The 17,264-nt window shown below is 44.6% G+C and overlaps 1 protein-coding gene and 2 non-coding genes across 3 annotated transcripts in view; 2 read left to right on the top strand and 1 right to left on the bottom strand.

The window, feature by feature from the left end:
* Window positions 1–17,264, bottom strand: part of LOC147085253 (CD180 antigen-like) — a 45,620-nt gene that overhangs the window by 14,029 nt on the left and 14,327 nt on the right. The gene's annotated exons all lie outside the window — the stretch shown is intronic.
* Window positions 1,195–1,276, top strand: trnas-cga (transfer RNA serine (anticodon CGA)). Its single transcript has one exon. It is a non-coding gene; the product is annotated as a tRNA-Ser (tRNA).
* Window positions 4,185–4,259, top strand: trnai-aau (transfer RNA isoleucine (anticodon AAU)). Its single transcript has one exon. It is a non-coding gene; the product is annotated as a tRNA-Ile (tRNA).

Below are 17,264 nucleotides of genomic sequence, written 5' to 3'. Positions count from 1 at the left end.
GCTATCATTCTGAAGACTTGTGCTCCAGCCAAGCTGTTCTAGTTCAGCTACAACACTGGCATCTATCCAACAATGTGGAAGACTGCCCAGGTATGTCCTGTCCACATAAAGCAGCACATATCCAATCTAGCCAATTACCGCCCCATCAGTCTACCCTCTACTCTCAATCATCAGCAAAGTGATGGAAGGTGTCATCCACAGTGTCGTAAAGTGACACTTACTGACCAATAGCCTGCTCATTGATGCCCGGTTTGGGTTCTGCCAAGAGCACTCGGCTCCCGACTTCATTAAAACCTTGGCCCAACATGAACAAAGGAGCTGACCATCAACATCCTGGGGGTTACCATTGACCATAAATACTGTGACAACAAGAGAAGGTCAGAGGCGAGGCATTCTGCGTCGGGTGTCTCACCTCCTGACTTCCCAAAGACTTTCTACCATCTACAAGGCACAAGTAAGGAGTGTGATGGAATACTCTCCACTTGCCTGGATGAGTGCAGCTCCAACAACACTCAAGAAGTTCGACACCATCCAGGACAATGCAGCCTGCTTGATTGGCACCCCATCCACCACCTTAAACATTCACTCCCTCCACCACCGGCGCACCGTGGCTGCAGTGCGTACCATCTACAAGATGCACTGCAGCAACTCACCAAGGCTTCTTCAGCAGCACCTGCCAAACACGCAACCTCGTCCACCGAGAAGGACAAGCACAGCAGGCGCATGGGAACACCCCCACCTCCAAGTTCCCCTGCAAGTCACACACCATTCTGACTTAGAAGTATATTGCCGATCCTTCATCGTTGCTGGGTCAAAATCCTGGATCTCCCTCCCTAACAGCACTGTGGGAGTACCATCACCACACGGACTGCAGCGGTTCAAGAAGGCGGCTCACCACCACCTTCTCAAGGATCAATTATGGATGGGCATTTAATGCTGGCCTTGCCAGCGCACCCACATCCCATAAACGAATTTTAAAAAATCGTAACAGCATATCCTTCTATTCCTTTCTCCCTTCCTCTTAAATGCATCTGTAGTATTCGCCTCAACTAATGCATTCTCAGTGCTCTTTGGGCAAAGAAGTTAATCCTGAATTCCCTGATGGATTTATCGGTGAGTATTTGTGACCTGTCTTCTCTGAGCTAGTTCCTGACTCACTCACAGTCGGAAGCATTTTCTCACTGTTAATTTGCAGCTGCGATGGCCGAGTGGTTAAGGCGTTGGACTCGAAATCTAATGGGGTTTCCCTGCGCAGGTTCGAACCCTGCTCGCAGCGAATTTGAAGCTAATTGTTTATTTTATTTCATCGGCTCCCTGTGGCGATCACTGGCCCCGAAATTGATCAGAATTCCCTCCACTGCACTTTATTACACTGATTAACCCAAAGCTGTTGTTCCAATTGGAACACTAATAATTTATCGGCAACAATTAGATATTGTGGATTTGTTGGGAACTAGTGAGCAATACACACAAAAAGCAGCATCAAAAATACTAATTAATAAAGAGCTCTGCAGTGTCTGGCAGGGAATCACCTTCAGCTACTAAGTGGGAACACGGTTTGGTTTTATAAAACTGAACACGAATTAAAAGTGTGTAAAAAGACCGCGGCAGAACTCGAACCTACAATCTTCTGGTAACCTGAGGATTAAGTAGTGGTTTGTAGATCAGCGACATCTGTGGACAGAGAAACACAGGGTCAACCTTCCAGTTCCTTGAACTCTCGGCAGAACTTTGCTTCAAAGTATTACAGCTCCAATCTTTTCAGTAAATAGCAAAATTAAGAAACTACCCACACCATTAAAAACTAAATGGCCCATACGGGAATCGAACCCACGACCTTGGCGTTAGCTAGAAGCACGCTCAAACCTACTGAGCTAACCAGCCTAACTTCATTCCTTTTACTATTAAATTCAATTTATGTTGAGTTTTGGTTTTTGTCAGTTGACTTCGAAGGCTGTAAAAGAAAGACTCTGATTTCAACAGCGCCTTTCACATCAGGATGTCTCAAAATGCTTTACAGCCAATGAAGTTGTAGTCACTGTTGTAATGTAGGAAAAACAGCAGCAGCCAATTTGTGCACAGCAAGCTCCCACAAAGTGATAATCGAAGATAACCTGTTTTAGTGATGGTGATTTGCGGATAAATATTGGTTACAGGACATCGGGGTAAACCTCATCACCCCCTGCTCTTCTTCCAATCGTGCCATGGGATCTTTAATGTCCACCCGAGAAGGCAGAGGGGGCCTCAGTTTTGGAGTTGTATTCCACCACAATATGTAACCTTATGGACCGGCATATCTCTCACACTACCATCAGCATCAAGACAGGGGAACAACCCTGGTTCAATGAGGAGTGGAGAAGAGCATTTCAGGAGCAGCACCAGGCGTACCTAAAATGAGGTGCCAACCTCATGAAGCTACAACACAGGACTACACACATTCTAAGCTGTGGAAACAGCATGTGTAGGCAGTGCTAAGCGATCCAACAACCAACGGATCAGATCAATGCTCTGCAAACCTGTCACATCCAGTCGTGACTATTATAATTAATTTAATTTGTTCCTAGGATTTGGGCATCGCTGGCAAGGCCAGCATTAATTGCCCATCCCTAATTGCCCTTAAGAAGGTGGTAGTGAGAAGCCCTCTTGACCCGCTGCAGTCAATGAGGTGAAGGTGCTCCAATAGTACTGTTCGGGAGGGATTTCCAGGATTTTGATCTAGCGACGATGAAGTTATGGTGATATATTTTCACGTCTGGATGGTGTGTAACTTGGAGGGGAACTTGGAGGTGATGGTGTTCCCATGCACCTGCTGCCCTTATAAGAACATAAGAACATAAGAAATAGGAGCAGGAGCCCCTCGAGCCTGCTTCACCATTCAATAAGTTCATGGCTGATCTGATCTTGGCCTTGACTCCACTTTTCTGCCTGTTCCCCCTTAACCTTTGACTCTCCGATAGTTCAACAATCTGTCTATCTCAGCCTTGAATATAATCAATGATTCAGGCTCCACAGCTCTCTGGGGTAGATAATTCCAAAGATTCACAACCCTCTGAGAGAAGAAATTCCTCCTCATCTGCGTCTTAAATGGCCAAACCCTTATTCTGAAACTATGCCACCTGATTCTAGATTCCCCCATGAGGGAAAACACCCTCTCAGCATCTACCCTGTCGAGCCCTCTCAGAATCTTATATGTTTCAATGAGATCACCTCTCATTCTTCGAACCCCCAATGAGTATAGGCCCAACCTGCTCAACCTTTCCTCATAAGACAATCCCTTCACCCCAGGAATCAACCTAGAGAACCTTCTCTGAACTGTCTCCAATGCAAGTATATCCCTCCTTAAATAAGGAGAACAAAAATGTATGCAGTACTCTAGGCGTGACCTCACCTGTACAGTTGTAGCAAGACTTCCCTACTTTTATACTCCATGCCCCTTGCAATTAAGGCCAACATTCCATTTGCCTACTTAATTACAGCATGCTAACTTTTTGTGTTTCATGTACGAGGACACCCAGATCCCTCTTAACCGCAGCATTCTGTAGTCTCTCTCCATTTCAATAATATTTTGCTTTTCTATGCCCTCCATGGCCTGGCCCCTCCCTATCTCTGTAATCTCCTTCAGCCCCACAACCCCCTGAGATATCTGCGCTCCTCTAATCCTGCCCTCTTGAGCATCCCTGATTATAATCGCTCAACCTTTCTGTTGCCCTAAGCTTTGGAATTCCCTGCCGAAACCTGTCCACCTCTCTTTCCTCCTTTAAGACGCTCCTTATAACCTATCTCTTTGACCAAGCTTTTGGTCACCTGCCCTAATTTCTCCTTATGTGGATTGGTGTCAAATGTTTTGTCTGAAAATACTCCTGTGCAGCGCCTTGGGACATTTTACTACGTTAATGGTGCTATATAAATGCAAGTTTTTGTTGGTAATGGTGGTAGCTGATTCGGTGTTGGTCATGCATTTGAATGTGAAGGGGCGGTGGTTAGACTTTCGCTTGTTGGAGCTGGCCATTGCCTGGCACTTGTGTTGGCTGTTATCATGTGTGGCACACAGTGACATATGTACAGTATTTGCCGATAGGATAGTGTATGATTGACAACTGCAGGTGTGTGCTGAAAGATTAGTACAGGAAATTGTCAGCTAGAGCCTAGAAAATATAAGCTTATACACATGAGTAAAACCTGATGGCTGGTTAGCTCAGTTGGATAGAGCGTGGTGCTAATAACGCTCAAGGTCGCGGGTTCGATCCCCGTACCGGCCATTTGATTTTTGGTAGAGAGGTTAGTTTCTTGATTTTGTTATTTGTTGAAAAGTTTGGATGGAAACTCACACGGGACCTGCAATACTTTGAAGGAAAGCTGGAAATCCTGAGTTATGACCTGCGGAGCGTTTCCAACATTAAATGAACAATTCCAGATCCATCGGGATTTCTCGTATTTAAATCAGTGAACGGTTCACAGCCGCTGATTGGTTTGGAGTGCAAAGAATTGAACTGAAATAAACACAATCCCGGGGTTTAATCACTCATTATTAACATACCACCAGAAACAGACCATTCGGTCCAACCAGTCCATGCCGCCGTTTATGCTTCACTCGAGCCTCCTCCAGTCTTTCCTCATCTAAATCTATCAGCATAACCCTCTATTCACTTCTCCCTCATTTGCTTACCTAGCCTCCCTTTAAATGCATCTAAACTATTCGCTTCAACCACTCCCTGTGGTAGCGAGTTCCACATTCTCACCACTCTCTGGGTAAAGAAGTTTCTGCTGAATTCCCGATTGGATTTCTTGCTGACTATCTTATATTGATGGCCTCCAGTTCTGCTCTTCTCCACAAGTGGAAACATTCTCTCTGTATTCACTCTGTAAAAACCTTTCATAATTTTAAAGATCTCTATTAGCTCACTTCTCAGCCTTTTTTCAAGAGAAAAGGGACCCAGCCTGTTAATCCTTTCCTGATAAGTAAACCTTCGCATTTCTGGTTTCATCCTTGTAAATCTTCTCTGTAGCCTTGGTCTAACCAAGGTTTGTTACTAGTTTAGCATAATTTCCCTACTTTTCAATTGTATCCCTCTAGAAATAAACCGTAGTGCTTGGTTGCTTTATATATGGCCTTGTTAACCTGTGTAACAACTTTCAGTGATTTGTGTATTTGTACTCCGAGATCCCTTTGTTCCTCTACCCCACCGAGACTCGCACCCTCCAAGAAATAAGTGACCTCCATATTCTTCCTAACATAATGAAATACTTGTGGAACACCACTACACACCTTCTGCCGCTGTGAATAAACTACCCGGTAGTCGGACTATCTGCCTTCTCTCCTTAAGCCAGCCAGCAATCCATTCCGCTACTTCTCGCCTGACTCTGAATTCTCTGACGTTGTTCATCAGTCTATTATGGGGTACATTATCGAAGGCCTTCTGAAAATCCAGATAAATTACATCTACTGCATTACCATTGTCTACTCTCTCTGTTGGTTTGGAGTGCAAAGAATGGGACTGAAATGACATCGGCCATCTCCAGTTCCCTGCTCCCCTCACCCACTCCAACCTAACTCCCTCTGAACTTGCAGCACTCCGTTCTCTCCGATCCAACCCTAACATTGTTATTAAACCTACTGACAAAGGTGGTGCTGTTGTTGTTTGGAGAACAATCCTCTACCATCCGGAGGCAGAACGCCAACTCTCTGACAGCTCCTCCTACCTCCCCCTGGACCATGACCCCACTACTGAACATCAAGCAATAGTTTCCAAGACTGTCACTGACCTCATCTCCTCTGGAGATCTTCCCCCAATGGCCGCCAATCTCTCAGTTCATCAACACTTCACTGCCCACTTCTACATCCTTCCCAAGATCCACAAACAGGACTGCCGTGGTTGACCAATTGTTGCAAGCTGTTCTTGCTCCACAGAACTAATTTCTTCCCATCTTCACTCTCTTTTTTCTCGACTTGTCCAGTCCCTTCCCACCTACATGCACGATTCTTCCAACACCCTCCGTACTTTAACAGTTTCCAGTTTCCTGGCCCCAAACGTCTCCTTTCCACTCTGGATGTCCATTCCCTCTACACCTCCATCCACCACCAGAACAGCCTTAAGCGGCTCCACTTCTTCCTTGAACAGAGGCCCCACCAGTCCCCATCCACCAACGCCTTTGTCCACCTGGCTGCACTTGTTCTCACATTGTACAACTTCTCCTTTGATTCCACTCACTTCCTCCAAATTAAAGGTGTTGCTATAGGTACCTGCATGGGCCCTAGCTATGCCTGCCTTTTTGTGGGATATGTGGAACATTCTTTGTTCAAGTCCTACTCAGGTCCCCTTCCTCACCTCTTTTTCCGGTACATCGATGATTGTATTGATGCTGTTTCCTGCTCTCGCCCTGAACTAGATAATTTCTTTCACTTTGCCTCCAATTTCCACCCTTCCCTCACCTTCACATGGTCCATCTCCGAATCTTCCCTTCCCTTCCTCGACTTCTCTGTCTCCATTTGTGGGGATAGGCTATCGACCAACATCCACTATAAGCCCACTGACTCCCACAGCTACCTGGACCACACTTCCTCACACCACGCTTGCTGTAAGGGCTCATAGAAACATAGAAACATAGAGACATAGAAGGTCGGAGCAGGAGTAGGCCATTCAGCCGCTCGAGCCTGCTCCACCATTCAATGAGATCATGGCTGATCATCCAAATTCAGGACCCTGTCCCTGCCTTCTCCCCATATCCCTTGATCCCTTTAGCCTTAAGAAATAAATCTAACTCCTTCTTGAATATATTTAATTAATTTGCCTCCACTGACTTCTGTGGTAGAGAATTCCACAGGTTCACCACTCTTTGGATGAAGTCATTCCTCCTCATCTCTGTCCTAAATGGCTTACCCCTTATCCTTAAGCTGTGACCCCTGGTTCTGGAATCCCTTGCCATCGGGAACATCCTTACTGCATCTAGTCTGTCTAGTCCTGTTAGTATTTTATAAGTATCAATGAGATCACCTCTCATTCTTCTAAACTCCAGTGAGTATAAGACCCAATCTCTCCTCATATGTCATTCCTGCCATCTAAGGTATCAGTCTGGTGAATCTTCACTGCTCTCATTCCATGGCAAGAACATCCTTACTCAGATAAGGTGACCAAAACTGCACACAATGCTCAAGATGTGGTCTCACCAAGGCCCTGTACCACTGCAGCAAGACATCCTTGCTCCTGTACTCGATCCCTCTCGCTACGAAGGCCAACATACCATTTGCCTTCCTAACCGCCTGCTGCACCTGCATGCTTACCTTCAGCGACTAGTGCACAAGGACACCCAGGTCTAGTTGCACTTCCCCTTCTCCCAATCTATTGACGTTCAGAGAATAATCTGCCTTCCTGTTTTTGCCACCAAAGTGGACAACCTCGCATTTATCCACATTATACTGCATCGGACATGCTTCTTCCCAATCACCCAACCTGTCCAAATCATACTGGAGTTTCTCGGCATCCTCCTCACAGCACACATGCCCACCCAGCTTTGTGTCATCTGTAAACTTGGAGATATTACATCTAGTTCTCTCATCTAGATCATTAATATATATTGTGAATAACTGGGGTCCTAGCACCAATCCCTGCGATACCCCACTAGTCACTGCCTGCCACTCGGATAAAGACACGTTTATTCCAACTCTTTGCTTCCTGTCTGCCAACCAGTTATCTATCTAAGTCAGTACCTTGCCCCCAATCCCATGTGCCTTAACTTTACACGCTAATCTCTTGTGCGGGACCTTCTCAAAAGCCTTCTGAATGTCCAAATACACCACATCCACATAGAATTTCCCCCACTACCGATGACAGGCTTACCGGTCTATAATTCCCCGCTTTCTCTCTTCCACCTTTTTTGAATAGTGCGGTAACATTAGCTACCCTCCAATCCATGGGAACTGTTCCAGAGTCTATCGAATTTTGGAAGATGACCAGCAATGCATCTACTATTTCAAGGGCCACTTCCTTCAGTACACTAGGATGTAGATTATCAGTCCCTGGGGATTTATCCATTCCATTCTATTCCATTATCCCAGTTTCTCTGTCTCTGTTGCATCTGTTCTGATGAGGCCACCTTCCATACCAGTGCTTCCGGTATGTCTTCCATTTTCCTCAACTGAGGATCCCCCTCTACCATGGTTGACATGACACTCGACCGAGTCTGTTCCATTTCCCACACTACTGCTCTCACCCCTTCCGCTCACTCCCAGAAACATAATAGGGTTCCCCCCTTGTCCTCACCTTTCACCCCACCCGCCTCCACTTTCAACGGATCATCCTGCGCCATTTCCACCACCTCCAGCATGATCCCACCACCAAACACATCTTCCCCTCCTCCCTTTCAGCATTTCGAAGGGACCGCTCTCTCCATGACAGCCTGGTCCACTCCTCTATCACCCCAACACCCCTTCTCCTTCGCTCGGCACCATCCCATGCAAGTGTTGGAGATGCAACACCTGCCCTTTTAACTCCTTCCTTCCCATCGCCCAGGGCACCAAACACTCCTTCCAGGTGATTCGGCGATTACATGTACTTCTTACAATTTAGTTACTGTATTCGCTGAATCTACATTGTGACACCAAATGCAGATTGGGTGACCGCTTTGCAGAACAGTCGGCAAGTGTGACCCCGAGCTTCCGGTCGCCTGTCACTATAATTATCTGCTCCACTCCCTCTCTGATCTCTCCTTCCTTGGCCTGTTGCACTGTTCCAATGAAGCTTTAAGTAAGCTCGAGGAACAGCACCTCATCTTTCTATTAGGCACTTTACAGCCTTCTGGACTTAAACACCGAGTTCAACAATTTCCGTCTATAAATTGGCCCCTGTATTTCTTTTATTTTCTTAATTGGTTCTCATGTTTCCTCACATGACAGTTGTTAATTTTTCTGCCATAATCATTCACACCTCATCTTGAGCCATCTGTTATTCGTTAACTTGTCCTATTACCTCTCCTATTGCCTTGCACCATCATCCCTTTTGTCAGTCAATCTCTCCTGCCTTCCATTCTATCACAGACATTCCTTTTGTTCTTACCTTGCCTCCACCCACCCCTGCTTAAAAATCCCTCTTCACTAACCTTTTCCAGTTCTGACGAAGGGTTCGACCTGAAAGGTTAACTCTGTTTCTCCCTCACTCGATGCTGCCTGACCTGCTGAGTGTTTCCAGAATTCTCTGTTGTCATTGAAATGAACACAGCGACGGAGTTTAATCACTCATTATTATGTTTTGTTTAGGTTATATTTGTGTGGCCGCGTGGCCTAATGGGTAAGGCGTTTGACTTCGGTATTAAATTCAATGATGCTATCAGAAAATTGCAGGTTCGAGTTCTGCCACGGTCATTTGACACACTTTTTAATTCGTGTTCAACTTTAGAAAACCAAACCGCGTTTCCACTCTTTTCCTTCCAAACAATACAGGGTTCTTTACTAAATGGAATTTTTACGTGTTGTCTTATGTGTAAATTTCTCACTGATCTTTGCAAATAGTTTCAAACAAATCCACAATTTCTAATTGATGACAAATTAGTGTTTCCAATTGGAACAACAACTTTGGGTTAATCATTGTAATAACGTGCAGTGGAGGGAATTCTGATCAGTTTCGGGGCCAGTGATCTCCACAGTGAACCGATGAAATAAAATAAAGAATTTGCAGTAGAATTGCTGCGAACAGGGTTCGAACCTGCGCGGGGAAACCTTGTTGAGAATTACAAGTTCAACACCTTAACCACTTGGCCATCGTAGCTGCGCAAATATAACCTTTCAACAGTGAAATGACCTGTGCAAACTATTAGACAACTGCCCTGCACAATATAAATGGAACGAAGTTGTGTGACAGCTGTGCAGAGGCCTGGTTAGGCCACTGTGTACAATTCTGCGCACTGCACCTTCGAAAGGATATATTGACCTTCGAGGATGTGCGTTGCAGATTCACGAGTGTGTTACCAGGGCACCAAGGGTTAGGCTATGAGCAGAGATAAAATAATGTAGGCTTTATTTCCCTGGAATATTGAAGATTAAGGGCAGAGATCATAGAAATACAGAAATTTACGCCAGAGAAGGAGGCCATTCGGCCCATCGTGTCTTTGCCGGACGAAAAAGAGATATTTTGCCTGATCCCACTTTCCAGCTCTGGGTCCGTAGCCCTGTAGGTTGCAGCACTTCAAGTACATATCCATAGTACTTTCTATTAATGTGATCGGTAGTGACTTCCAGATCAGCTCCACTCGCTGTGTGAAAATAGTTCTTGTCAACTCCTCTTTAATCCTTTTTACCAGTTACTTTAAATCTACGCCCCTGATCATTGACATTTCTGCTAAGGGAAATAGGTCCTTCCTATCCACTGTTTCTTGGCCCCTCAGAATTTTATGCACCTCAATTATGTCTTCCCCCCAACTCCTCTGCTCCAAAGAAAACAACCCAACCCTATCCAATCATTACTTATAGCTAAAATTTTCCAGTCCTGGCAACATCCTAGTAAATCTCCTCTGTACCCTCTCTAGTGCAATCACATCTTTCCTGTACTGTGGTGACCAAAGCTGTCTGCAGTACTCTAGCTGTGGCCTAACTAGTGTTTTATACAGTTCAAGCATAACAACACTGTTCTTGAATTCTATGCCTTGGCTAATAGAAACATAGAAACATATAAGATAGGAGCAGGGGTAGGCCATTCGGCCCCTCGAGCCTGCTCCAGCATTCAATGAGATCATGGCTGATCATTCAAATTCAGTACCCGGATCCTGATACTCTCCCCATAACCGTTGATCCCTTTAGCCTTAAGAAATATATCCAACTCCTTCTTGAATATATGTAATGAATTGGCCTCTGCTGCCTTCCGTGGCAGAGAATTCCACAGGTTCACCACTCGCTGGATGAAGAAATTCCTCCTCATTTCAGTCCTAAATGGCTTACCCCTTATCCTTAGACTGTGACCCCTGGTTCTGGACTCCCCATTCTTCGGGAACATCCTTCCTTCATCCAGTCTGTCCAGTCCTGTCAGAATTTTATCAGTTTCAATGAAATCCCCTCTCATTCTTCTAAACGCCAGTGAGTATAAACCCAATCGATCCAATCTCTCCTCATATATCATTCCTGCCATCCCAGCTATATACCTGGTGAATCTTTGCAGAACTCCTTCCATGGCAACAACATCCTTCCTCAGATAAGGCGACCAAAACTGCACACAATACTCAAGATGTGGTCTCACCAAGGCCCTGTACAACAGCAGCAAGACCTCCTTTTTCCTGTACTCAAACCCTCTCGCTATGAAGGTCAACATACCATTTGCCTTCTTAACCGCCTGCCGCCTAATAAAGGAAAGTATTTCCTAGGACTCTTTAACCAATAATAAAAACAGAAAATGCTGGAAATATTCAGCAGGCAATCATAAGGTCAGAATTGGGAATGTTCGCTGATGATCGCACACTGTTCAGCACCATTCGAGACTCATCAGATACTGACGCAGTCCGTGTCTGTATGCAGCAAGGCCTGGACAATATTCAGACTTGGGCAGACAAGTGGCAAGTAACATTCGCACCACACCAGTGCCAGGCAATGGCCATCTCCAGCAAGCGAGACTCTAACCATCTCCCCTTGACATTCAATGGCATTAACATCGCTGAATCCCCCACTATCAACCTCCTGGGGGTTACCATTGATCAGAAACTGTACTGGACAAGCCATATAAATACTGTGGCTACAAGAGCAGGCCAGAGGCTGGGAATTCTGCGGCGAGTGTCTCACCTCCTGACTCCCCAAAGCCTTTCCACAATCTACAAGGCACAAGTCAGGAGCGTGATGGAATACTCTCCACTTGCCTGGATGAGTGCAGCTCCAACAACACTCAAGAAGCTCGACACCATTCAGGCTAAAGCAGCCCGCTTGATTGGCACCCCAGCCACCACCTTCAACATTCACTCCCTCCACCACCGGCGCACCGTGGCTGCAGTGTTTACCATCTACAAGATGCACTGCAGCAACTCGCCAAAGCTACTCCAACAGCACCTTCCAAACCCGCGACCTCTACCACTTAGAAGGACAAGGGTAGCAGACGCATGGGAACATCACCACCTACAAGTTCCCCTCCAAGCCACACACCATCCTGACTTGGACCTTTATCGCCGTTCCTTCACTGTCGCTGGGCCAAAATCCTGGAACTCCCTTCCTAACAGCATTGTGGGTGTACCTACACCATATGGACTGCAGCGGTTCAAGAAGGCGGCTCACCACCATCTTCTCAAGGGCAATTAGGGATGGGCACTAAATGCAGGCCTAGCCAGCGATGCCCACATCCCATCAATGAATATTTTTTTTTTTTAATTCTGAAATAATGACCACCTTATCTACCTGCACTGCTACCTTCATGGACCTGTGGACATGCACTCCAATGTCCCTCTGTTTTTAATGCTTCTCGATATCGTATCATTTATTGTGTATTCCTTTGTCCTGTTAGCCCTCTCCTAATGCATTACCTCTCACTTCTACGAATTAAATTGCATTTGCCGCTTTTCTGCCCACCTGACCAATTCATTGATAACTTCCTGCAGTCTGGAGCTTTGTTCCTCACTAACAACTACACCGACAATTTTTATATAACATCTGCAAACTTCTTAATCGTACATTGAGTTCTAAATCAGTGATACATAACACAAAAAGCACGGGACCTAGTACTGAACCCTTCCAAATCCCACTGAACAGCCTTCCAGTCACAAAAACACCCATCGACCACTACCCTTTGCTTCCAACTTGTCACTTTCCTTGGATCCTTTGGGCGTTTACCTGTCTTACCAGTCTGCCATGTGGGCAGATTCTGATTTTTAGGATATTGAACGTAATTGATAGGGTAGACAGAGGGAAACGTTTTCCGCTGAAGCGAGGGATGGGGGATGGGGGTGGGTGGGGGCAGGTGTGGGGGACGGTGGGGTAGGTAGAGTCTAGGTCAAGAGGACCTTACCTTAAAATAGGAACCAGGCCGTTCAAGAGAGAAATTAGGAAACATTTCTTCATACAAAGATAGGTCGTACTATGGAACTCCCTCCCACAAAAGACAGTTGTTGCTAGATCATTTAATGATTGTATATCTGAGATCGATAGACTTTTGCTAGACCAGGGTATTAGGGGAAAATAATAGACCTGTTAACAAAAATTGCTATTAATATAAGTATACTTTAAAAATGATGGCGAATGTGACCCACCTGGTGGGTTAATAGGCACGGTGCATGTAAGCAAGTCTGCAGTGTAAGTAAAGGCGAGTGTGCGCCCTGGTGGTTGAATATGCAAGGTGCATGTTAGATAGTCTGTTTCTTTAAAGAGAACGGAAGTCTGCCTGTGGTTCATCAATTCAGGAAGTTCCTAACCATCAGATTTTTTGGACTGAATGTTGCAAGCGACTTGCTTGTCCCAGTAATAAAGTGATTCATTCTGTGTGTGTTTAAAAGGGATCAACTGTCAGTCCGGTTTCATTCTGTGTCTGTTTAAAAGGGATGTGCTGTCAGTCCCGGGTCGTTCTGTGTCTGTTTAAAAGGGATGTGCTGTCAGTCCCGGATCATTCTGTGTCTGTTTAAAAGGGATGTACTGTCAGTCCCGGGTCATTCTGTGTCTGTTTAAAAGGGATGTACTGTCAGTCCCGGATCACTCTGTGTCTGTTTAAACGGGATGTGCTCTTTGTACAGATGATGTCAGTCCCGGGCCATTTCAAAATCATGAGCGGTCTAGTCAGAGCAGATAATGGCTCGAACGTCCAAATGGCCTAGTTCTGCTACTATTTCTTATGTTCTTATGTCAGAAGGGTCGAGAGCCGAATGACACAGATTTAATGTGATTTGCAGAAGATCCATAGGCGACACGTGAAAAACTTTTTTACGCAGTGAGTGGTTAGTAACTGGAAAGGGTGGTGGAGGCAGATTCAATCATAGCCTTCAAAAGGGAATTGTATCAGTACCTGAATGAGCAAAAATTGCAGAGCTACGGGGCACAGGCAGGTGTGCGGGTGGGACTAGCTGAAGTGCTCGTACAGAGAGCCATCACGGGCTTGATGGACCGAATGGCCTCCTTCTGTGCTGTAACCATTCGATGATTTTATGATCATACTGTATCTGTCCCTGTTTCAAAGAGATGTATTTTCAGCTGCGATATCTGATTGGTTGAAGTTCAATTTGAATGAGGCGCGATGGTTTAAAACCTGTTCGAAGTGGATCTGTTCATTAATTTGAAATATCAAACCCCTTCATAATTTAAAAGAATTTTAAAGGTCACCTCTCAGCCTCCTGTTTCCATAGAAAAGAACGCCAGCCTGTTCAGACTTTCTTGATATTTATACCCTCTCAGTTCTGGTATCATCCTTCTCAATCTTCTTTGCACTTCGCCAGTTCTCTATAGTTTTTTGTAAAATGGAGACCAGAACTGTGCACAGTATTCTAAGTGCCGTCTAACCATGGTTCTAAATAAAATTAACATAAACTCGCTGCTTATGAATGGACAAGTTTACCCGTGCTGTGTGCTGTTTGCTGCCGGACTTTAGGAGAGATAGACAGAGAGAGAGAGAGAGAGAGAGAGAAAGACGGAGAGAGCGAGAGAGAGCGAGAGAGAGAGAGAGCAAGTTAGAGAGAGAGTGAAAGAGGGAGAGAGCAAGAGAGAGAGAGAGACAGAGAGACTGAGAGAGAGAGACAGAGAGAGAGACAGAGATAGAGAGACAGAGACAGAGAGAGAGAAAGAGAGATAGAGACATACAGAGAGAGAGAGAGAGACAGAGAGAGAGAGGCAGACAGAGAGAGAGAGAGAGGGAGCGAGACAGAGAGAGAGAGCGACAGAGAGACAGGGAGAGAGCGACAGAGAGAGAGACAGAGACAGAGAGAGAGACAGACAGAGAGAGAGAGAGACAGAGCCAGAGAGAAAGAGGGAGAAAAACCTTGACAATGTACAGACTTCGTGAACATAGCCTGGCGATCGAAAAAGATAGACACAGGCAGACCCGGCTACAAAGAGAGGACACGATATGCTCTCACTGCAGTCAGGGAGTGGTGGAGACAGAGATGCACTTCCTCACAGCTTGTAGAAAATATCAGGGCATAAGGGAGAATTTCGACCCAAAATTCACAAAAATATGCCCGGAATTCAGAAATTTGAATGACGACCAAAAACTCCCATACCTACTCGGGGAAGAGAGAAATTGTGTAACTTTAGCGGCACTTTATGTTACAGCTTGCCATAAACAGAGGGACAACCACTAAATATAAGAAAAGAGTATATACAAATTATATGAATGTACATTTATACACTCAGGGGTATATCTGTTTATACACTGTATGGATAGATCTGTATTTTCGTTTACAACCATGAATGTTTTTCGATGCTTTGGCAACATAAGATGTACCTTGTCATGCCAATAAAGCGATTTGAATTGAATTGAATTGACTTGAACAGAGAGAGAGAGAGACAGAGAGAGAGAGAGAGAGAGAGAGAGAGAGAGACAGAGAGAGAGAGACAGAGAGAAGGTCATCATTTTGCTCAGGGTTCGCTGGAGAAATGGTGCAGCAAAACCACGTGATTTGGGATTGATGGGATTAATTTACATGTCAAGTTCAATCATACTATCACAGTGTGAGACAGCGCAGAGAGAGGCCATTTGGCCCATTGTTCCTGTGACGGTTCTTTGGTGGTGTTATCCAGTTAGTAATACTCCCCTGCTCTTTCCCCATAGCCATGTACATTTTCCCGTCAAGTATTTATCCAATTCCCTTTGGAAAGTTACTATTGAATCTGCTTCCACCACCCATTCCAGATCATAACAACTCACTGCTTAAAAATATATTTCCACATGTCGCCTCTCGTTCTTTTGCCAATCACCTTAAATCTTTGTCCTCTGGTTACCAACACTTCTACCACTGGAAACAATTGCTCCACATTTACTCTATCAAATCCTTCATGATTTTGAACACCTCTTAATCATCTCTGCTCTAAGAAGAACAATCACTAATAAGGGGGAGGGTGGGCTCAGGTAAGGGCGAGTTTATAATCCAAAGAGAAAAGTCAAGGCTGCAGAACAGAGCAGCGATTGGGGTAAAATCAAACAGATTCTGTAAGGAAGGGACCGAGAGTTTAAATGCTGTACTAGGGCAGTACTGCCGAAGACAACATTAGGGTAAAATAATTAGAAGTTATAACTAATGTCGCATGAAACAGTCATTCCACAACAGATGAATTAATGGCACAAATAGAAATAATTGGCTTTGATCCAGTAGCAATTACTGAGACGTGGTTTTAGGGTAGCCAAGGTAGGGAGCAAAATATTCTAGGTTTCTTGACTTTTAGAAACGTTAGGCAAAATGGAAAAGGAGGCGGGCAGCCAGATAATAAAGGGTGAGATAAAGCCAGTCGTGTGAAAGTCCCAGAAAATCAGTATGTAAAATCAGTATGGGCGGAGCTCAGGAATAACAAATGGTAGAAAGCAGTGGTGGGAGTAGTTTAAAGCCACCCTAACAGTAATCATGATGTTGGACAGATTTTACATCAGGAAATTAGAGGAGCATGGAACAAGGGTAAGGCAATAATCATAGGAGACATTACTGTTCATGTAAACTGGACAAAGAAAATTGACAGAAGTAGCATAGCGGACGACTTCATTTCATTCGAGACAGTTTTGTACAACAATATTTCACGGAAAGAACTAGGGAACAGGTTAATTTAGATCTTGTATTGTGCAATAAGACAGAGTTAATTAGTAACCTTATCATAAAGGATCCTCTGGAGAAGATTGGTCATAATATGATAGAATTTCATATTACGTTTGTGAATGATGCCGTTAAGTCAGAAACTAGGGGCTTAAATTTAAACAAAGTGAATTACGGTGTTATATAGGGCGAGTTGGCTAAGGTAGATTGTGGAATTAGATTACAATATATAACGGTATATAAGCAATGGCAAACATTTAAAGAAAGAATTCAGAATTCTCAACGAACATACATTCCCTTGAGGAATAAAAACGACACTGGAAAAGTGGTACAAGCATGGCTAACTGGAGAAGTTCGTGATAGTATTAGATTAAAAAAAGAGGTTTACAATGTTACAAAAAATAGTAGTGAGCCTGAGGATTGGGCATGTTTTGAAAATCAGCAAAAGATGACCAAGTGATTGATAAAAAGGGAGAAAATAGAATTAGAGTATATTAGCAAGAAATTTAAAACAGATTGTAAGAGCTTTAAGTGTGTAAAAAGGAAGAGATAAGTGAAATTAAAGGTGTGTCCATTAGAGAAAG

This window comes from Somniosus microcephalus, unplaced genomic scaffold (genome assembly GCF_052327205.1).
Source record: "Somniosus microcephalus isolate GS21.2 unplaced genomic scaffold, FLI_Smic_1.0 unresolved_chr8, whole genome shotgun sequence".
Taxonomy (NCBI): domain Eukaryota; kingdom Metazoa; phylum Chordata; class Chondrichthyes; order Squaliformes; family Somniosidae; genus Somniosus; species Somniosus microcephalus.
This window is presented reverse-complemented; position numbering and strand designations above follow the sequence as displayed.